General features: G+C 35.1%; 1 protein-coding gene across 3 annotated transcripts in view; it reads right to left on the bottom strand.

Moving 5' to 3' along the window:
- Nucleotides 1-24,579, bottom strand: part of TSC22D1 (TSC22 domain family member 1) — a 128,215-nt gene that overhangs the window by 70,641 nt on the left and 32,995 nt on the right. The window contains exon 3 of one of the 3 annotated variants that reach the window (XR_003609368.2): nt 22,416-24,068. The exons of 1 other annotated variant lie outside the window; for it this stretch is intronic. The gene's annotated coding sequence lies outside the window, so the exon portion shown is untranslated. Of the gene's footprint in view, nt 1-22,415; nt 24,069-24,579 lie in introns of those variants that run through there. One more of the 3 variants, XR_003609367.2, reaches the window with a different exon arrangement.

The following is a 24,579-nucleotide window of genomic DNA, read 5'->3' as shown; positions in this document are numbered from 1 at the left end:
GAATATATAACTTCTTTATACCTTTTGAGTAGTAGAGAGGTCTTTCTAACTCAAAATTTTAGTCATAAAAGGAAACTCTGATGAATTTGATTCCATATAAATAAAGAACCTCTACATGGCAATATGCGCACACACATACACACACAAAATTGAAAAACAAATATCAAACTGGGAAAAATACTGGCCACTCTCTCTTATCACAAAAGTCTAACAACAGCAACAAGAAAAACTCAATAGAAATAGGCAAAAAATATGAACTGGTAGTACATGGAAATAAAAATAAATATGAAAAGCTTAAAGTTACTCATAAGAAATATGCAAATAAAAACTACTCTGAGATACAATTTTCACCTAACAGATGGACAAAAATCCAGAAATTCAATAGCATACTCTAATGACAAGCCAGTAGGGAAACAGTACTCTCATTCATCACTAGTAGGAGCATATATTGGTACAAACCTCATGTATGGCAATGTGACAATATTCCTCAAAATTACAAATACTCTTTGACACTGCAAGTCTACTCTTGGGAATTTAACTTATAAATAAACTTACACAGATAGGAAATGACATATGCACAAGGTTACTCATCACAGTATTAGCAAAAAACAACAACTTAAATATACACTAATTAGAGACTGGGTAAGTAAAATATGGTCTATCCATATAATGGAGAATTATGCAATTGTTAAAAAAAAGAATGAGGAAATAGTCCATTTACTGTATGAAAAAAGGAAGAGACAAAATAGTGTGTATGGTGTGCTTTTTGCACAAAACAAAGTGAAAAAATAAGAATATAAATTCTGAATTGCTTGAATATATATAATGTCTGAAAGAACCATTGAGAATTTAATCATGGCTGCCCAGAGCTGGGTTAGGAAGGTAGATACTACTGGGTGAATTTGGAACAGAGGTAACAGCAATACTATGCAATATATACTAGTTATAAATCTATTAAAAAAATTTTTTTAAAGATTTTATTTGTTTATTTGATTGACAGAGAGAGATAGCGAGAGCAAGAACACAAGCAGGGGGAGTGGGAGAGGGAGAAGCAGACCTCCCCCCGAGCAGGGAGCCCGGTGTGGGGCTCGATGCGCGGCTCGATGCGGGGCTCGATCCCAGGACTCTGGGATCATGACCTGAGCCGAAGGCAGACGCTTAACGACTGAGCTACCCAGGCGCCCAATTTTTAAAATAGCTTTGGCAACTGTGACACTAGAAAGATTTCAGCCAGGCCGAGGATGTTGATCTCATTGTCTTCCTCCCCTTCAACTTTTCTCTGAAACTCCTCAATAAAACAGTTTGATCCAAAAACAAAACAAAACAAAACAAAATCTTAAAAATCTTAAATAAACAAAACCTCTTCACTTAAAATAAGCAATAACTTCACAGAGGGGAAAAGTAAGGATATCAATATGAATAAAACCCTACACTTCAATGTATACTATTTCTGAGAGTAGATAAACACTTTTCATGTAGCCCTCTATACTGCGCTTTGAAAGTAATGGCTGAAATCAAAAGTGAAGTTGATTTTAATATAAACTTAATCCCATTTCCAGAAAGTAGTTTCTAAATGTTTTAGCTAGCTGTGTTAACCCTAGAGTAATGCGTTACTTTGCCTACAGAACATCAGCATCCACATTATTAAAAGTTTCCTTGTTGAGGGGTGCCTGGGTGGCTCAGTCGTTAAAGTGTCTGCCTTTGGCTCAGGTCGTGATCCCAGGGTCCTGGGATCGAGCCCCACATTGGGCTCCCTGCTCCACAGGGAGCCTGCTTCTCCCTCTCCCACTCCCGTTGTGTTCCCTCTCTCGCTGTCTCTCTCTCTGTCAAATAAATAAATAAAAGCTTTTAAAAAAAAGGTTTTTTGTTGAACATCATTAGTGTGCTTGGGAATCGGAGGGTACTAGAAATTGATGCTGAATGATGAGGGGCACCCCCTCTTCCCATTTCCTCTGCACTATGGGTGGCCTCTCTCTTAATTCTGATGACTCTACTTTAAAACAAACAAACAAAAAACCTCTTTTAATAGCCTTAGTCTCTTAATAAAAGTTGCTGAAGTCTTGGATTTGGGCTCCAAATGGTACCTGATCACGGCTAATGGAAACTAGCTATATGGTAGCCAGTCGACAGAAAAACCCAGGACGTCCCAACACATCAAATCACACCTAGGCCATCTTCAAAACACACCCAGTGACTGCACTATGCCAGTAATGAAACATTCTTCCTTACTTATATGAGAAAAATTAATATTGCAAGTGAAATACTATTTGACTTATGTTTGGACTTATGTTTGGTAAATGTAGCCAAATGTAGAAAGGGGAACTTTAAAAACACCCCATCAAAAATCCACTAAAGATGAAATCCAGGCACTTGAATTTTCTCCTCTCAAAGACAGGACTTTAAAAATCAAATTTTGTCTCTATAATTCCCCTTCCTTCTCCCTCCTATTTCTGGAAAGAACAACACAGTTAACAACAGGAGTTTCTCAAAGGCAAACATAAGACATTTCAGCAAAAGCAGGTTGATTTACTACTAAAACGAAGGAAGGGGTAGCAGTCATCTCCCCAGACCTACCCAGTCATTAGTCACCCCCTCCTCCTCCTGCTACCTCCTGATTCCCTTCACTCTAGAACACACCACCAATTTTAAAAAAGCAATCTAGAATTACAGCTGCCTGATCTACCACGTACCCTCTGGTTAGGGATCAACAAAGTTTTTATACACATATATATACAAATGTGTGTGCACATTTTGTGGGTATACACAAATACATGTATACGTATAATATAAAATTTGATCCAGATTACGTGTGTGTACATGTATAAAATACACACACACACATCCCTTTTAATCATCAGAGGTAACAACTGAAATGGAAGCTAATTTTTAAAACTTTATTCAACCTGTGCTACAGCCCATTTCACGAACTAATGTTTATTTTTTTACACAGTGTGTACTTATTTATGACCATTACATCTAAAATAGAGGACAGCAATGTAACATCACTGTTAAAAACAAGAATTTAGGGGCGCCTGGGTGGCTCAGTTGGTTAAGCGACTGCCTTCGGCTCAGGTCGTGATCCTGGAGTCACGGGATTGAGTCCCACATCAGGCTCCCTGCTCAGCAGGGAGTCTGCTTCTCCCTCTGACCCTCGCCCCTCTCATGTGCTCTCTCTCTCGCTCTCATTCTCTCTCTCAAATAAATAAAATCTTTAAAAAAATAAAAAATAAATAAAAAATAAAAACAAGAATTTAAAAAAAAGAATTATTTCCTCCTAAAATATTAGTAAAAGTTGGAGAAAAATTAACAGTGAGCATAAATTAGAAAATTTCCCAGAAGAAATTATTAGTTCTTACAATTTCTAAGACACATCAAATAACAGAAAGTAATAATTAAATTTTCAAACTTAAAATGTGTGGGAACATTATTCCTTTATCTATCAAAACCTGAGCATTTTAAAGTATTTTCCAGCTTAATGCTATTTTCTTTAAATGTCTACAAATTAAATAAATGCCAAGAATATGTCTGCATGTTCAAAAGTTTCAATGAAAAAAGAAGTTAAAAGTCCCAAGAAGAAAACTAACAGGCTGCTTCAAAGTGGAGGTAAACAAATTATATGTTAATTCACAAAGAGTATTTCTAATAAACAAATTGTCTCATCCCCCAAAAAAGGGCAAAAAACAGATTGCCTACTTTATTTATACAGTCCTAATTATAGTATTTAGCTATCAAACTATCATGGATGTAGGTTATTACTTTAATCAAACTTTGCCTTAATATTTATCAAAGATTGTATGGTGGTTTAATTCAGAAAGTTCAATACCCTTGGAAATAAAAAATCTGAGGGAATTAAGGTGATGGTAAAATTGTGAACTGTTACATAAGGCTGGAATTTTAAATAACATGCAAATTAATTTTCAAGGACTATGAAAGAAAAAAACATTTTTAACCATACTCTAAACCAGTAAATTTCAAAATAGGGTATAAAGGACAATCTATTTGGTGCAGGAAAAAAATATTTCAAAAAAGTTTTTTAAATCTTGAGAAGTTCAGAAAGATGCTGCACTCTGCTGATATTTAACATGCAAACTGATACTGTATACTTAGTCTATCCCTGGGTCAGATGGTCTCCATCTGCAAAAGTGTTCAAGGTGTGTTCCAGTTAAGGCTTCCTCAGAGGCAATGCCCCAAAGGTTTAAGAATTTCAGTAGCCACTCTTTCTTGTTATTTTCCATGTTTTAAATTCTAGGGCAGTTTATGGGCATCTGATTAAATGAGTTATTTTAACCAAAAAACCCACACCAAATGGAGAAAAGTCTTTGAAATATTCCTGCAAAGGAATGTAGAATTAGGGTATTAATAATGTAAACATAAGCACAGAAAAGGAAAATGGTAAAGCTGAACACTTTTCCTAGCATGAACACCCTATTTACCACATCAGTCGGTCATGCTAATCAGATCTACGAGGAAAAAAAACCTGCAAAACCACCAAGAATTCATTATGAAATATAGATTTGTGTCCACTACCAAAACCAACAATCACAGTCCTAAATATATATTGTGCTGATTTATGAGAATATAAAGCCATCACTATAACAAGACATCTAAAACTTAAACATCCAGAACATAAAGACAAACATCTGTATTTCTTAAAGACCTGTTTAAAGCCATGCAATACTCAATCCAATTCTTTCAACGTTTTACAACACCCACTACATAGTACTAACAAAGTTATATTACATGGCAAAGACTTAATGTACTGAATTTTGTTATTCCTCCCACAGTAAAAATGGATAAATGAAATTTAAAAAAACCCCAACATAGTGACAAATTAAAATGCAATTCTTATTCAGTAAATATTGACAAAAGAATTATAGGGAAAATTGCTTAATATATGAAGAAAGAAGTATTAGAGCAAATTATATAGTAGGAGAAGTTGGGTAGAAGATAAAAGAAGACACATATCCTACATGTCTCTGCCTATGGTCCTTGCTAGATTCTATTTCCAAAATAAAATAACATTTTGTGTGTATATGTGAAGAACTGAAGTTTTACTGGAGAACATGAAATCTCAACAGCAAATTTCTTCTTTAATAAATTCTGTGTAGGGGCGCCTGGGTGGATTCTGTGTAGGGGCGCCTGGGTGGCTCAGTCGTTAAGCGTCTGCCTTTGGCTCAGGTCATGATCCCAGGGTCCTGGGATGGAATCCCATATTGGGCTCCTTGCTCAGTGAGGAGGCTGCTTCTCCCTCTCCCTCTGCTGCTCCCCTGCTTGTGCTCTCTCTGTCTCTGACAAATAAATAAATAAAAATATCTAAAAAAGAAAATAAATTCTGTGTAACTTCTAATGGAACAGGGGCCCTACCTAGGAAAGGAATTCTCAGATAAATTTACAGAGACAGCAACTTAGGGGAAAATCACTTAGCCAGTCATTCAGTCACCACAAGCTACTGTGGCAAAGAAGTTGAAATAAGAAGTATGCAGTAAATGTTCCAGGATATCATCAATGTGGTTAATTCCTTTTTTTTTTTAAGTGTTTAAAGTAGAAGAATCCTTAGGATACTTAATGTGATAGGGAGCAGTTAAAAATTATTTTCCCCTCTACAGTTCTCTAGTTGTCTATTGTAAAGAACTTAGGAGTTGTTACATTTAAAAGATGGGCCATGGACTTTTACAGAAAGGCATTCAAAATTTGCGGACCTTTTCTGTAATGACAAAGCAGAACCATCAACGCAAACACACTGAACCTGTACATTCAATCTCTCATGAATTAACAGTTCATGAGAGATTGACTGCTTTTCTGGGGTACTTCCTATGACAAAGAAATTTTAAAGATGGATGTTTTAGAACATCCTCATCATTTTGTAATTTGTACTGAAATGTTGAGAGTAATCTTAAAAAAAAACCTCTCATAGCTGCACACTCAAAATATGTACTTATATTAGGGGTAAGCTTAAAAAAGACTTCAGATTTATTGAGGTGAGCAATAAAAAAAAAGATTTATGTAACAAAATTAGTCCTTTTCCTATCAAGAAGCCAAAATTAAATAGAAAATAAGATAATGCCCCAAAGCATAGCCAATAAATAGTACTCAATTTTTCACTGGAAAATTATAAGGTTAGAATGTGCATATAAATATCTTCTTTCCTTGTGGAAACTTCATGTCAAAATTACATTTCCAAGAGTGTAGAAGAGGTGATGTATCTTTTAGAATACCTCTTCTCCATTACGGGTAACCTGACATTTTTAGTGGACTCGGTGAAAAAGGCAATCTAAATTTGCCCATATTGATATTGGCCATATTGACCTATTGAGAAACTACACTGCAGGAAGGTGAATTAATACATTTAAACAAAGGTTTGGAATTTAGACTACTTAATGAGAAAATGTGCCTAAAGTGGGTCTTCATTCAGACTGTCCTATATCCACCACAAGCACAAAGAGTTCAGGGGATAAAGGTGACTTCTAGAAGGTGACTACTGGTTTTTGTTCTTAATGTACCAAATTTTGCAGCTAAAATACCAAGGCTCTGGTTTATATGAAAAGTGGAAGTGAAGTTGCTAATTATTTTTAAAAATCTGATAGCCACTACAAGATTGTTCTTAATGAACAACACAACACTGAAAAACGTAAGAGTTCATGATTATTAAGTCACATTTTTCCGTCAAGAAAAGGCTTGTTAGAAAACATAAAGAATGCCACCAACTTGGAAAAAAAAAGACTACATACTGAAAACGTCTGAATAAAAATTAACTTAGGAAAAAAATTACTGAGTCCTTATAATTAAAAATGTACAAATTTTAGGAAGTATTTAATAAGCGCTTTTATACAGACATATTTTAGTCTGTGTGATAATAGTGACTGACTTCTAACTGTTCGATAAATATGAAGGTTCTTACCCGCTTTCAAAGAACTACTACAAATTTAATTAGGAAAATAAAGAAATGCAGTTCTATCATTAGCAAAGGAACATGTTTATATGTTTTTAAGATGCCAGAGATAATTAGTTCCCTGTTAATTCAAACAACATATACATTTTCTCCAAATAAACTTATCATAATAAACTTCTCATCAGTACCTCAGCAAGAAGATAAAGTGCTATGCCTCAGTGGACTCTTGAGCTCTACAAAAGGACATGTCCTACCAATCTGACTGGACGGGGATAGTTTGTTGTCCAGCAATATACTTTGGCAACACCCAATTTTGAGAATAAAAATGTACACTAAGCTCAGAGCTGCCACAAAGCTGTTCTAAGGAATGTCAGGCAACTCAGGCAAGAAAAACAAAAAGAGCTACAATGTACACTATTTCAAAACAATGACTCACAGTTAATGAGTATTTTAAGTGATTGCAAAAGGCTGAAGTGATTAGTTTATTCCAACTACCAAATGCCAGGCTGCCAGGAGTGTTTATTATTCAGAACCTAGGAAAACAGGGCCTAAAATTACAAAAAGGTTTTTTGATACATTTTTGAAACTTTGAGAAACATCCAGCGTTAAATGGCAAACAGCCTTTTCATGCTAAACTTCTCCAATATGAAAAATAAACTAAGTCAAGGCAAAAATTTAATCTGTTATAGAAATGACCTTTTCAACCCCCCATAGGAATGGTGCAGAGAATGTCCTGAAGTGAGGAATGAAAACAGAAATGCTGACAGTGGGTAATCTTCCTATAAAAAACAAAAGCATGAGAAAAAAAGAAAGGATAAATTAATACAGAGCTAGACAAGCAAACAAGCAATGATTCACTACACCTCACCCTAAATTTAAAAATTCTTGTTCTTAAACTAAAATTATCACTAAGTATCCCTTCCCAGATAAGATCACAAGTCAGAATCACTTGAGTAGTTCAGAAAGTCATCAAATCTACACTTAAAAGCCAAATCAAAACTAACTTGAATATTTATCTGCAAAGTTAGAAACAAATCTAATGTTTCTGTTCTGGAAGGCCTGAACAGTGGAACCGTTATTAAGTGCCAATTATTTTCACAAAGTATCAGAATCTAGAAATAGACTCCAGAATTTTTTTCTTAAATAACATTTCTTTTACCATCCTAGAAAGGCAGGGGGCTGGGAGAAAATGTTACAGTTCAAGCTAATTCAGCTTTTATAGAAAATTCTTTCCATATGGTGAGCTTCTTTTGCACCGGATTACTTTTTTATTCCTTAGTAAAAGAAAAATAAAATCGGCATCGTAAGAATCACTGAAATGATGGATATAAGCCAGTTACTGTGCTAAGCACTGGCAAATGATAAAAGTAAACATGATCCTTGACCTCTTGGGGTCTTTTAGCCAGAGGGAGAAATGGCACACACAAATGTAAACCATGACTATAGGCAATGAGATAGCATGTTCATGGCACTGTGAGAACAAAAGGATGCTGATCTAACCTACCAAAGAACATCAGAGAAGGTGTTCCTGAGGTAAGGAAATGACCACTGAGCTGAGACCATGAAGGATGAGAGAAGAAAAACACCACGTGGCCAAAGGTGCAAATGGAGAGGAAAATAGGGACTTGGTCTTTCAGGGTTTCACAAATTGTAGTATTAAGGATTTTTGTCTCAATTCTTCCTGTGGATCTTAAGAGCAATAGGAAGCCAATTGAGTGTTTTAATTAAAGGCATAATATCATTAAATTTGTGTCTTGAGAAACATCACTCTGGCTGCATTGTGGAGACTGAATTCGATTAGCATACAAGGGTCTATACAAGGAAACCAATTAGAACTGTCATAGCTCAAGTTAGGAAATAATGGACTGAGCCGGGGTAGTGAAAACAGAAACAGGTTGTTGAGATATTTTGGACACAAAAATAAACAAGACTGGATGATGGACTGGAGTAATATTTACTAAAATGAGGAATGGTAAAGGAAGCCCAGATTTAAGGGTGGGGGGAGATCATAAATTCATAAAATATGTTTCAAGCGCTCTTGGAGCACACAGAAGAGATGCTAAGTTGGACCCGTGTTATTAAACTTGAATCCTCATTACAAAGGTATGAATCTGCACTATGGACCCAGATGCACAATGAACTGACATCATGACCAAGGATTCAACCTTAGAAATCCCAACATATAAAATAAAACCTCAGTAGAATGAGAATAGTCTGCAAATGAGACTAGGAACCACCAAAAAGCTACAAGGAAATCAGAAGTAAAGACCCACGGAACCAAAAATGTGAAGAGAATGACATCTATAGTGTTGAATGCGGCTGAAAGAGCACTGTCCATTTGATTCGGTGATGAGGTCACTGATAACCTCAACAGTATTATTTTGATGACATTAAGAGGTAGAAACAAAACCGGAGTGGGCCGTGGAGGGAGCGGTGCTGGAAGAAATAAATGGAGAGAATGTTGTAAGTTTGTGTTTGAGTTTGGGTATGGAGATGAGGAAGAAGGCAGTAGCGACAGTTACCTTTTTTTTTTTTTTTAATTGGAGAGACTTTAACATGTTTATAGGCATATCTGAGAAGGAACTAGGTGAAAGGAAGAAGGTAAATATGAAAAGAAAGAAGGGATAATAAAATGTTAGGACATCTAAGAAAGCAGAGGTGATATGATGGCGCGCACAGGAGAGAAGAAAGGAGTGCCACAAAGGCGCGACGTCTGCCATCGGGAGAATTAAGTCTTTTCTCTGTAAAGTAGGCAGTAAGGGGCCTGTGGAGAGAGCTGCACGTTACTCAGTGTAAGTATATCCTAAAGCAATAAAATTTTACGTAAATGAGGCCTTTATAGGGTAACAGAAACACTTTCCTTTATTACAGGACAGGGCACATAGAAAGGTGCTATATATATATATATTCGCCCATTTTATCCTCAAAACGACGTTAGAAGTTTATTAGCACCTTCAACAGATGGGGAAACTAAGGCACAGGGAAGTGAAGTGATCTGCCCGAGGTAAATGGCAGCACTGGGCATTCAAAAGCAAACCCTGACTCTAGAGCCAGTGCTCAATCAGTATGCTGTTGGGCCTCTTGCTGGGCTTGAGACCGCACCTTTGCCCTGACACTGTCCCTACAGCATGAGGGGTTCTCCCGACACTTAAGAGCCTAAGTCTGGAATTGCTAGGATGAGAGTTATGTTGACCCCCACATTAGCAAATAATAAAAATATAAATTAATGGCTAAGAAGCCTCGGCAATAAGATTTCATAAACTGACTTTTGTAATCACTAGTTCACACTAGTGAGAAAGAATTTCAGAGATTTCTTTTTTAACCTTTCATCTCTTATTTTCTGGGCCTACAACTCTCCGAGAGCACTACCGTGGCACTGCAATTCATCTGCGTATGTGTGGATGTCCCTCGCTAGATCTGGGCATTTCGAAGGCTGGGCCCAGGTCTCCTCCATTAAAATATGTGTTCAGTGCTTACTATGAGGCAACTATTGTGCCAGGCGCTAAAAACAATATAAATAAGACAACCGTGATCTCTGGTCGCAGGGAGTCAGGCAATGAACATACAATATATGCTTTTAAGTTGAGAAAAATACTAGGAAGAAATGAGTAGAACACAGAATGAAAGGCAAGATCTAGAACTGGATGATTACAATATACTAACTAGAGAAGGCACTGCTGAAAACATCTAAGCCCAGACCTAAAAGCGGGAAAAGAGGCATTCCATTATTATGAATCCCCTAAGGTAGGGAATAAATAATTTAAATAATTCAGAGACTAAATAAGCCCAAGGTTGTCTGGAGAGTAGAAGCAAGGGTAAAACTGAGGAAAAGTCAGGGCAAGATCATTTAGGGCCTAATAGGCCATGATAAAGTATTTGGATTTTATTGTTTTTATAAAAGGAAGCAATTAGCATTAAGCAGAAAACAGACATAATCTTATTTATGCCTTAAAATTGTAGTAAGTCAGGGGCGCCTGGGTGGCTCAGTTGGTTAAGCGTCTGCCTTTGACTCATGTCATGATCTTAGGGTCCTGGGATCGAGCCCGACATCAGGCTTCTTGCTCTGCGGGGAGCCTGCTTCTCCCTCTCCCTCTCCCCTACCCCCTACTTGTGCTCTCTCTGTGTCAAATAAATAAATCTTTAAAAAATTGTAATAAGTCATATTCTGTGAAGAATGCAGGGGTCACGAGATAAAGTGAGAAGACCAGTAAGTGCTACTGTTCAGGCAAGAGGGGATGGCAGCTTGGAAGGGAGGTTGATAGATGAAAATGGTAAGATGTGGACAAGTTTGAGAGAGACTTAGGAGGTAAGTCTGAGCTTTGAAAAAGGAGCAAAAGCAATTCAAAGGAGAAAAGACAGTCTTTTTTTAAAAATGGTATTAAAACAACCAGACATCCACATGCAAAAAAAAACGTTTATTCAAAAAAGTTAACTCAAAACTGATCATGGATCTAAATATAAAACTCAAAACTGTAAAACCTCCACAAGACAACACAGATCTAGGCAACCATGGATTTGGCAGTAAGTTTTTTTTTTTTTTTTAAAGATTCATCCATTTATTTTGAAAGAGTGAGAATGAGAGAGAGAGAGAGAGCACATGAGAGGGGGGAGGGTTAGAGGGAGAAGCAGACTCCCCGCCGAGCAGGGAGCCCGATGCGGGACTCGATCCCGGGACTCCAGGATCATGACCTGAGCCGAAGGCAGTCGCTTAACCAACTGAGCCACCCAGGCGCCCTGGCAGTAAGTTTTGAGATACAGCACCAAAAGCATGATCCACCAAAGAAAAAATTGATGAAGTCGATTTCATTAAAATTTAAAACTGCTGCTTTGCAAGTGACACTGTTAAGAGACTGAAGACAAGCCACAGACTAGGAGAAGATATGTGCAAAACACTTATCTGGTAAAGGACTGGTATCTAAAATACATAAAGGACTCTTAAAACACAATAATAGAAAAACTGATTTTTTTAAATGGGCAAAAGATCTAAACAGGTACCTTGCCAGAGATGATACACAAATGGACAAGAAGCTTATGAAAAGATGCTTGATGTCATAGCACCAGGGAACTGCAAGTTAAAACAGCAATACCACCACACACCTATTAGAGTAGCTACAATCCAAAACACCAACACAAAACACCAGTGAGGATGTGGAGCAACAGGAACTCTCATTTACCGCTGGTGAGAATGCAAAATGGTTCAGCCACTGTGGAAGACAGTTTGGTGGTTTCTCACAAAGCTAAGCATAGGCTTACCATAAGATTCAACAATCACACTACTATTTTTCCAAATGAGCTGAAAATTTATGTCCACAAAAAACTTTGCACGTGAATGTTCACAGCACTTTATCCCTAAGTGCCAAAAATTGGAAGCAACTAAGATGTACTTCAATAGGTGAATAAACTGTGGTAGATCTAGAGTGATAAAAAGAAATATGCTATGGAGTCACAAAAAGACAAGGAAGAACATTAACTGCATATTGCAACATGAAAGAAGCCACTGTAAAAGACTACATACTGCACGATTCCAACTACATGACATTTTGGAGAAGGCAAAACTACCAACACAGGAAAAGATCAGTAGTTGCCAGGGATTGGGACAGTGAAGGATGAAAGGGTGGAGCAAAAAGGATTTTTAAGGACAGTGAAATTCTTCTGTAAGATACCCTAAGGGTGGATATGGGACATTATTCATTTAGCAAAACCCAAAGAACAGTATGATGCAGTGAGTGAATCCTAATGTAAATTGTGGACCTTAATGTATCAAAACTGGTTCTGCTGCAACAAATGTACAAAATAAATGCCAAGATGTTAGTTGGAAAAGAGGGAGGGGGAATCAAGATAGAAACTCTGTACCATTTGGTCAATTTTTCTGTAAACTTAAAACTGCTATAAATAGGGGCGCTTGGCTAGCTCCGCCTGGAGAGCATGTGACTCTTGATTGCAGTTGTGAGTTGAGCCCCACGTGCAGCAAAGCATTTACTTAAAATAAAAAAAATAAATTTAAAAAACTGCTATAAATAACGTTTAAAAAGTCCAAAAGCAAACAACTGAACTAACGAATAATGAAGATACTGTATATGGGAGATGAGGAAGAGATCGCTCCATGGTTTTTTACATAATGAGATAAACAGTGGTGCTCCATTGAGATACAGAAGACTAAGAGAAAAATAAAAATAGTTCAGGATTGAACATTTTACTTTTTTTAATTATCCAAGTGAATATCAAGACGAGCTTTGAGGAAGGGCTGGGAACAGAGGGAGATAAAAATTGGGGCAGAGTTAACGAAAGTATTAAGCCATGATAATGGGTAAGATCATCTAAGTGTAGAGGCGCCTTGCTGGCTCAGTCAGAAGAGCGTGCAACTCTTGATCTTGGGGTTGAATTCAAGCCCCATGTTGGGTGTAGAGATACTTAAATAAACAAATAAACAAATAAATAAATAATCTAAGTGTAAAGGGAGAAGAGGTTAAAGGAAAAGCTCAAGGACTGAGCATTGAACTACTTTCCATAGTTGGATGAAAGAGTAAGACCAGCAACAGCAACTAAAAAGGAAAGGCAGGGAGGAAAACCAAAAGCATATGCTGTTATGGAAGTCAACAAAAGGGCATTTCAAAAGGTGGAAGTGTTCAACTACACTGAATTCTGTTAAAAGATCAAATAAAAAGGCACAGGTTAAGTGTCCAGTGGATTTGGCAACAGCGAGGACCTGGGTGACTTTGACAAGAGCAGTCCCAGTGTTATCAGATGCAAAAGCCAGATTGGAATAGATTAAAAAGTAAATAAAATTTGAGAAACTGCAATGTTACGAGTAAACAATAAGAGTGAACAGAGACTGCAGAAGTTGGAGGGTGGGGAAAGAATCAAAGTTCCTTTTCTTAAGATAATACAGGACTACATAACCAGATACATTAAGGATCCAATAGAGAGGGAGATTTTCTCATAAAAAGAGAAAGTACTAAAGCCACAAAGTCCTTGACAAGATACAAGAGATACATCCAGGATCTAGGGGACAACAAAAAAAGCAAAAGACTTTGAAAAGAGGTGTACAAGGGTAGAAGTATCTTAATTATCACCAATGCTTAGGAGATGCATGAAATTTAGTAGGTGGATGATCAGTAAGATTAGATGAACCAAATTAAATAACTGCAATGGCTTAGAAATCTCCATTACTTGTGTAAGGAAACAAACCAAATTCGAAGGCAAATTCTAATATTTAAAAATGCTCAGTGACTTCCAGTTTCCAGTCCAACAAGTAAAAGCTGTCACTTCTGAGTACACAACAAGAAAAAAACTAAACTGAAAATCAACACCTCCTCTTGGATCCATCAGAGAACTGAGGTTACAGGACCAACCTCCAGCTCCAAAACTGAAGAACCAGACAAATACAAATATCAGCAGCTTACTAGGAGAAACCACCACTGGAGCCAGCTGGGTAGAAAAACGTAAAAGGAATTGACCAACTGCTAGACAGAGAGCACATACGCTTGAGAGATTAAAAACTCCTGGGAAATCAACCTTATGGGGCCCCTTACATTTCCATGAATTTTATCTCCAGAAGCCTCATCAGGTTTGTAGGGTAAAGAACAAAGAAAAATCTCCTCTACTTCTGGAAGCAGGAGAAGGAAAAGTAACCATTTTGAAACATTCCCAGAGCATATCGTTCTCCTTAACAAAGGGCTGCCCACAAGGAATATTATTTTACCAAAGCCTAACAAAATGGAGAAAGGGAAGTATCCAAATCAGGCCCTTTCTACTCTTCATGTCTCATATGGGAAAGGGGGGCACTTGTGAAGGTGAAAGCCAACAGCAGAGTCCACTAAAAGACTGAGACCTAATGATAGGACCACAAAGCACTTCCCCTAACCCCACACCTTACCCACTAACATCAACAGGGAATTACTGAAAGAATGGCAAGGCTCAGATTCTATTTATAAAGAAGTCTCTAAGGAATCCCAAGAAAACAGATTGGTCCAAAAAAAGCACATTAGAGGTAATTTCAGCCTCTGACACATACAGGTAGAACAAATAGTAAACAGACTAACACCTAACCAGATCAACATAAAACCTCACTACAGACCTATTTGCCTAAGTTCCTTTACCAATACAGCATGTCTAGCATTTAACAAAAAATGATAAGGTACCCTAAAAGATTAAAAAAAAATACACACAAAATCTGAATACACAAAACAAGCATCAAAACCAGATTCAGATATGGCAGATATGTTTGAACTACTAGACCAATAATTTCAAATAACTACTAAAATACTAAAAGCTCTAATGGAAAAAGGGGATAACATGCAAAAACAGATGGGTAATATAACTCTAAGAAAGAATCAAAAAGAAATGTTAGGACTCAAAATCAAAGTCGAAAATGAAGAATGCACTTCATGGGCTCACAAAGGAGACTGCACAGAGCCTAAGAATCAGTGAACTAAAAGACATGTCAACAGAAACTTCTTAAACTGAAAAAAGAGGGGAAAAAAGGAACATCCAAAAACTATGGGACAATTTAAAAAGAGTAACATATGCACAATGGGAATACCAGGAGAAGAGAAACTAAAGAAATACTTGAAAAAATAATGGTTGAGAATTTTCCACAATTTATAACAGATCCTAGAGCACAGATCCAGGAAGCTCAGAGAATATGACACAGGATAAATCCAAAATATCTACACTTAGGCATATCACATTCACACTGTAGAAAATCAAAGACAAAGTAAAAAACTTGAAAGAAGCCAGAGGTAGGAGTAGGGGAGAAGAAACCTGACCTATAGAGGATAAGAATTACATCAGATATTTCTTCAAAAATCATACAAACAAGAAGACAGAATGAATAAAGTGTTGAAAGAAAAAAAAGCCTACCAATCTAGAATTTTGTATACAGCAAAGGTATCCTTCAAAATTAAAGAGAAAGACATTTTCTCACATAAAAATGGAGGGACTTTGTCACCAGTAGACCTGCCTTGAAAGAAATGCTAAAATAAGTTCTCCAAAGAAAAGAAAGATTATATAGGTCATGGGTCTACACAATTTCCTTTTGGAAGAGCATCAGAGAAGTAATTTCAAAAGGCAAAACAAAATCTTTTCTTTTTAAAACTCTAAATTGATATTAACACAGTTTGTTCAAAATGAAAGCAACAATATTTTGGTTGATTATAGCTTATGGAAAAGTGAAATAAAGAACAGCAATGTTATAAGGGATGGGAGAGAAAAAGCGGAAAGATTCTATTATAAGGTACCTGCACTACCCCTGAAGTGGTATGTATTATTTGAAGGTAGATTAGTTATAAATGTATACGGCAAACTCTAAGGCAATAATTAAAAAAAAATTTTAGAAGTATGCTAAGAGAGAAAATAGAATTATACTCAATACTCAAGATCAGAAAAAATAAAGAGGAAGGCAAAATAAATTTTAAAAGAACAAAGGCAATGAAGTTACAAACAACACATTAATCCAACTATATCAATAATTGCTTTAAATGTAAATAGCTGAAATAGATCAATTAAAAGACAAAGCCTACCAAGTGGATAAAAAAACAAGACCCACTTCAAATATATAGATATATGTAGATTAAAAGTAAAAGGATAAAGAAATTAAACCATGATAACACAAATCAAAATAAAGCTAGAATAACTTAATTTCAGGAAGTGCAAACTTCAGAATAAGAAAAAGTTACCAAGGATAAAGAGAGTCATTACATAATGAAAGGATCGATTCTCCGTGAAGACATAACAAGCCTTATTAATACACACTGGCCTAACAATAGCACATCAAAATATATGAGGCAAAACTGATAGAACTAAAATAAAAAACTGATTAATCAATCTACTATTATACTTAAAGACTTCAACACTGTTCTATCCCTATCAGTAATTGACAGATTCAGCAAGTAGAAAATCAATAGAGACATAGTTGAACTGAAGAGCACCAATCAACTGGACCTAAGTGACACCTAAAGAATACTTCATCCAACAACAAAATACGCCTTCTCAAGCTCACACAAAAACACTCACCATGACTAAGGGCCATAAAACACATCATAAAAAATTTAAAAGAATAGAAATAACACTAAGTATGCTCTCAAACCACAGTGGAATTAAAGTCAGTAACGAATAACAAGTATTTATAGGTAGATAGACATCCCAAAATACTTGGAGATGAAACAATTTACTTCCAAATAACACACTGGTGTAAAAAAAAGAAAAATTCTCAAGAGAAATTTTAAAATATTTCAAACTACAAGATGAAAATAGAACTTATCAAAATACTGGGATAGTACAAAAAGTGCTTAGAAAGAAGACCAATATAAACCTAAGGCAAACAGAAGAAATAAAAATTAGAGCAGAAATCAATGAAACTGAAAACTGTAAAATAGAGAAAAAACAAGACCAATCTGGCTATTTTATCGATAAAATTGATAAACCTCTGGCCAGGGTAACAAAAGGAAAGAAGGGACAACTAATATTACAAATGAAACGGGTCATTACAGCCAGTCCCTTGGACATTAAAAGGCTAATGAGTATTATTAACAACTCTATCACCACAAATTTGAAAACTTAGATGAAATGAACCAATTCCCTAAAAGATACAATCTGCCAAAACTTACTCAAGAAGAAACAAACTGAATAAGGTTATCTGTATTAAAGAAACTGAATCAATAATTAATAACTTTCACAAAGAGAAAGCACCAAGCCCAGATGGCTTCGCTGATGAATTCTACCAAATATTTAATGAAATGATACCAACTTTCTGCAATCTCTTTCAGAAAGTAGGAACAAAGGGAACAATTCCTCATTCATTCTGAGGCAATCTAATATCAAAATCAAAGACATTACAAGAAAGGAAAATTATAGATCAGTATCTCTCATTAACATTGATACAAAAATATTTAGCAAAACCCAAGAACTGTATGACATGAGTAAACCCTAATTATGTCTATCAATATCAGTTCATTAATTGCAACAAATGTGCCACACAGAAGAGGTTAATAAGGAAAACTGTGGGAAGGAAAACAGGGTATATGGTTGGGGGGGTGGGAGGTCTCTGTACTTTGTCAATTTTCCTGTAAAACTAAAATTACTTTTTTAAAAAGAGTTGACTTAAAAATGCATACTACGTAAAATATCCCTTTTTATCTACTTTAACACTGATGTTCTATAAAAAAATGTTCCTGAGAATATGCATTCTTTCTGGTAAAGATGTTTGGCAATCAATGGTGCAATAGAATTATTTCTATTTTGACAGATCTTTCGAATGCCATCTCTGTTGCTTATTGATTATGTGCCCTCCAGCAGATTTTGAAGCCTCTGGGCTTCAGCATCTTTGTGCGTAAACCGAAAAAAAAAAAAATAATCACCTTTCTCACAGGTCAGTTGGAGTAAATTAGGCCAGCTGTCCAAAGCTGCAGAGAGCAGGCATGGGTGTGTTCTTTTCTCCCTCATTTGCCCTAGAATCCTAACTCAGGTAGAATATACCCAATTTCAAACAAGTATTTCTCAAAGGTAAACGTGTACCCTGCAAGATACATGCAACCATTAAACACCTTGTGCCTTACAGGAGCTCAATTTAAAAATTTAGGTGAAAAAAGCTAAATATTTAATTGGTAATTTAAAATGCTGTTATGCTAAAACATTGCTCTAGCAGAGTATCCACATTGTATTTCAAGAGGCAACATAAGACTATGCCTTCATTAGAACTAAGGCCACATTCTCAGATTTCCAGGGCGGCTACTTCACCATCTTCTGCTGTTTGGGATAGATCCCAAACCTTTCCACTGAAGCAGCTTTTTATTTCTAATTTTAATTATGTTACTAAACACAAGTTGATTTTCTTCTCATTGTCAGTCACGTGTCAACAGTTTAGCTCCAATGGGCCTGGTTACCCTTAAATTAGCAAGGACAACCTGAAAAATAACATTTCACATTATACAAGTCATTTAAAATGGAATGGATAATCTGAGTCAGAACTAAGCAAGCAAAAAATGGAAGACCTTACTTTCTAAACTATGACTTCTCAAGGTCTTAGGTATTGGATTTTTTTTCGTATTAGATTTTTTTCTTTCCCACTGAACTGTACACATTTGCCTGTACATAAAGACTACTAGACTAATTTTTAGACACAAAATATTCTGATCACTATGGAACATTTTGTGCATAAAATTAAGCACTTTACTGTATATGTAAGGATAAACAAAGTGACACGAGTACTCTAGGGCCGAACAGGCTGAACAAACCTGTACTGTGTTGTCACACATTAAGAACAATAAACTGAAGCATGTTCAGAGAAGATCCAAAAAAAAAAACCTTTAAGGTTTTCAAAACTATGTTACATGAATAAGGGCAATAAGATGGAGGTGCTTAATCTATTTAAAAATAAAAGCAACAACAAAACGGGCTTGAAATTAATACAGTATTACAGCCATCTTAAAACATCTGGAGGCTGTCATACTTGAAGGAAATCAGACTTGCTTTATATTGTCCAGAACTAGGAACAACACGAGGAGGCAGCAGAGTACAGATCTCTGAGCTTGCAGTCAAGAGAGTTGAGTTCTACAATTGTGTATCCATTGTGTGGTATCAGAAATACAGGAGATATTCCTGGATATTCATTCCTTTGTATATAAAATAAGGGTGCTCAACTAGATAATGTCTATGGTAATTTTCAAATAAAATATGACATGGAAGCAAATCCTGGATCTAACTTCTCACCATGAGGGCATCCTGAACATGAAATCATCTATCTCATCAAGTAGCGAGTTCTTGCTCTAGTTTACAGATCAACATTATCATTTGCTCTACCATAAAGGTGAAAGCAGAACAGATATAGCCAACTATTTTAACTAAATACCAAATGTCCAGAAGCTAGTGTTCTTATAATAAGAATCAAAAGACAGAATGGAAGGTTATTGTGGTTTCTATGTTACCATCTATTGAATAAACCATACTAATATTTCTAGGGGGAAAAAAAAACCTAAATCATTTGCATTGAATATTGCATTTTCCTTTGATTCTAGATATACTAAATAGTATATGCTAACACTCTAAATGATTTTATATTTTATATTTTATATACTACCCAACATTATTTTTTAAGCCTTATATAACAAATTCCCCTAAGTTACAGCATAAATGAATGCTTTTAAAACTCAAATTAATTTCTCAAACCAAGATAAAAATTATTCAATACAACTGTTTTCTAGGTTCTAGATATCATGTAAGTAAAACAGGCAAAATGAAGCCAGGCAATAATCTCAGGGAATATGTACTAAACTTTCCATACAAAGTATAATATTTTAATAGTGCTCAGAGCTTAAGAAATACTAAATTAAAAAGGGATGATAAACACTAAGAAAGCACAGGTAAAGGGATGCCCTGAAATACAGGAGGCTAAGTACACCAGAGGTACAATGTCTGTGGATATATGTATCTAAATGCACTCCAAAGTATTACCAAAAAAAAAAAAAAAAAAAAAAAAAATTCAGTTTATCCTTTTTTCTGGGAGAGATTTTTAAGAAAAATTATTTTCCTAATTCTATACCTGTCTGAAAATCCAAGGATATCTGTTGTAAGTTGACTTTACCATCAGACATTACATTGAACACATTTAACATTTTTCTACCTATGCCATACCTTACCTCTTGAGTAGAGATCCCTTTGATCATAATTCCTGAAAACTCCGAAGCATACTTTGAAGTTCCCTAACATTTTTACTGCAGTAATCTAATTACCTTAGAGGATACTAGTGGAAAAGAATTTTAGAGCACCTATGTGCTTATTTTTGAAAACAAAAATCTTTCACATTTTAGGCAATCTTCTTAATGGCAAATAAAAATACCCGAATAAAAAGCAGGCAATTGCTTAGAACATTTTGCTCAATTGTTTCAATATAGCAAAGTAAAATAAGAGTAAGATCTGAGCTCATATTTACAACAAACTGTAAGGTCAGTACTTTTGTCAGCCACCCTGCTTATGTGACATTTACTTTTTTAAAACAAAAGCTATTTTGTCTCCTCACTAAAGAACAAAAACAAAATTTTATATTATAGTTAATCCAATGAAGGTGAAACAATAAGCCTATGTTCTCATACCTCAAAGATATAAAGGTAAGCCATGTTTAACATTCTGTAATGTTTTTATTTTGAAGACAGTTGTAGGGAAGAGTCCACGTAATAAAAATTAAAGTATTTAAAACTCTCATTTCACCATTATTTTTACAGTATGTTTGAAGTTTCTGGTACAGAATTTTTATTTAACCCCTCACACAACCCACTCTTATGCATATATAGTTAAGGCTTATAAATTTTTTGTATTCAAGTAAAAAAAATACAGCCTTCTATTGAAATATGTCTGCAAATCTTTTAATGGCTTTAATTCTAAAAACAAAAATTTATCCACAGAATCTTAACTCCTTTTCCAAACTTACCAGAATAATAAAGCCAAGAATTTTAGCTTCCTCCTACCCCCCAAACACAGTAACTATTCTAAATCATAATTTCCTTATTTTTTCAGAGTATAATTTCTTTGGGGAGCCAAATGGTTTCATTTTAATCCACAAGTTGTCATTAATTCAACTTTTATTTCTTGTCTAGGACCCCATCACAATGTTTTTAATTTTTGGAGTCCACTTCTTATATATGTTTTCTTCAAATCAAAGAGAAACCCTCTTGCTTCTAGCAGACTCTGCATAGAAAAGGTAAATTGTTCCAGTGGCTTCAGTTAAAGTTTATGTAACTATAAAGAATCATAAAAACCAAGTTTTATCCTTTCCCATGTTGTCTTGATAAGGTTAAAAGCAAGAGACTCTCAAGATTTCTCCTTCTATGATTATCTGTTCAAATAGAACATTAAATATAAAACATCTTTTTTCTCCTGTTAACAGCTCTTGTGAATTGGGTACTTCTCCAATCAGCCAATATTTCCAAATGTTCTTTTTCTGGGTCAAGGATTTGTCTTTTATATGCTATTTTGTAAAGGGTTATATTTTGATCAGTCTCACTTTAAAAGATTTGACCATGTTATTCCTGATATTTACAATATTTCAAGAGTTTTAATGGTTTGCAAAATGGACACACCAAAACAGCATCTAAAGAAAAAGAAAAAAAAAAAAGAAAGAAACCCACTTCTGGAAACAAAGATGAAGCTAATCAGGAAAATGGAAAAAAAAAAAAGACTAAATAGATCACCTATTTCATACATTTGGCACTGGATGACCAATGACCCAATGAAGAATCATTTTAATTTAACAGTTTTTGAAAAATTTTTTTTCAAAAAAGATTTACACAAGAATAGGATATATATTCAGAAATACTTAGAGGAAGACACATAAAATTAAAATACACTTAAAAATACTGTTGTTTTCATTGTCTACTCCTGAAACAAAAATAAGCCATTTATCAGTAAGTGCATTTTTTTCATGGAGAAAATATTTATTAGTTTTCAAATGATCACATAATACAAATATTACACAATTAGTCATTCTAGGAAAAAAATTAGCTTATACTAATAATCATAAAATAAACACTGAAAAATATAGGATTGCATAGTGACACGAAATATAAAAAAATCTGAAAGGAAAATGTATCAAAATAAAGGTTTAAATAAACAAATCAGTTCACATTAATATACAAAAAGTTTCACTTTAAAATAGCTTTTAGTGGCATGAGGTGAATGGAAATGCACTTACATTTCTTTTGCACACTTTAAGGAACAGAGCTAAAATTTAATCAAAGCATGAAGTTAAGAGATTAAATCACTTTTCATCTTTAAAGCTGAAACAAAAGGCTAATAATCGCACAGGCCATAAACTGGTTGGTACTGTGGTTCAAAGAGTTCCAACTTAATTTCCAAGCAAATTTCACTTTCATTTCCCCTGAGTTCTTTCTAAAATGGTGGGTATTTTTTAATTTATGTGTTTGTAAAGACGATCTTATTCATATTTAACAACAAATCAAGCATAAAAAGCTGTAATCATTCATGGGAATTCAGAGCTCCCTACAGAAATTTTAGTTCAAATTGATCTTTTAAACTTTTAAGTACTATACAAAAATTTATAATTAATGAGGAAAAAAAAAACAGGTCTCATGGAAAGAAAGACTAAAGGCCAGGTTATAACTTAGTAAATGTGGCTCCTAAGACCTTCAAGATCCCTAAAACATTTTAGATGCTTAACTCTAGAATTTCTATTCCTAGAAAGTATACCAAATAAAACAAACTGGCAGCATCAGGTAACTTTTAAAAACTTCTTTAATAGCTTTTGACTGACCAGTTAATAGATACCAAAGAGAAAAAAATAGGAACATTTTGATAACTCCTTCCATTTGGGTAACTATTTTGCAACACTTCTTCACAGGTAGAGACTTATTCTAATATTGCCTTTGCTCTATAAAATACTTTTTCGTTTCAGTATCATTCAAACTTTAGTATGCCTTTAATGCAGAACAATACCTCAAATTTAACAGGTATTTACTATTTTAGAAGACTGCCCAAGCTACTTTGATCTCAAAAGATGTCTCTTCTACTTCATACTGGAATCTTTGTTGATTTGACAAATAAGAATTAAGGCTCAAGACCAGAAAAAGATGAGTTAAAAGACTGTATCCTAATACTAAAAGTAATTTGGGAATAATTAAGAAATTCACCTTTTATTTACTAGTTCTTTTCAGTGTCAGGGAACAAAAAGCAGTTTCAGAAGTTTTTGGGATCTCCTATAATACTTAAAAAAAGGGGGGGATTGCCTGCTTCATTAAGGTGATTTTCAATCCCACAAATCTTTTAAGTGAAACAGAGAGCTGCTTTTAAAAGAAAGGAGTCTCTCATACTTCCTCTATTTCAGTCTTCTGAATAGAAAGGAATATTTGCATGGCCATGTAAAACTCCAATCTGAAAAAATTATTTCATTATATGAGCCTTTCCATTTCCAGACCAAGAGTACACCAGAATAAATCTTAAAGTTTATAAACGACAAGATCAGGTGGCTCTCTCATCCTTGTGTCTTCTAGATATATTGCGTGGCTCCGTTCACCACTGCCTTCCAAACTGCAGGTGCTGCATGTGTGACAGATATCATCCATGAAGGCTCTGCTAGAAGAGTTCCTTTTGCTGAAGAAGTATGATGTTTACCAGTTGAAAGAAATCTGGGCAATTAGAGAACAAATAAACCGGTCTCCCATTATCAAGATACCTGGAGTCACAGAAGGAATCCACCAAGGAAAAATGAAAACTTGCCAAAGACACCAAACTTCACGTTCTACCCATTGTAGATGATAAGAACTTCCTGGAATCAAATCCTACCCTTGGCATCAAAGAAACTAAGAGAAAACCATCTTAATGCCATGGGAAACATCTAGGTCAAGGTTCTTTTTGCCACAAATAACATTATTCCTAGGGACTGGAAAACTACTTATGAGTATATATTTAACATAGCTTTCAGGGATAATATATCCTGAAACTTATAATCATTCACATTTATCTTATTAAAGAATGAAGCCTCAATTTGACAGTATCATCATATCTTCTAAAAGATCTAATTAATATGAAGTCCTAAAGTCTGAGATAGGAAAAAGACCAAAAAGTTCTAACAGGGTAAGATAACACCTGGACATCAGACCGTGTAAATTAGGAGAGTTCAGATGTCCAGCTTGCCCAAAGATGAAATACAAAAACTTCTTAATTACTGGAATATAAAAGAGCAC

Source organism: Eumetopias jubatus, unplaced genomic scaffold (assembly GCF_037043125.1).
Source record: "Eumetopias jubatus isolate StellerSeaLion01/CBP00866 unplaced genomic scaffold, mEumJub1_p1.0 scaffold_3, whole genome shotgun sequence".
NCBI classification, from domain to species: Eukaryota; Metazoa; Chordata; class Mammalia; order Carnivora; family Otariidae; genus Eumetopias; species Eumetopias jubatus.
This window is presented reverse-complemented; position numbering and strand designations above follow the sequence as displayed.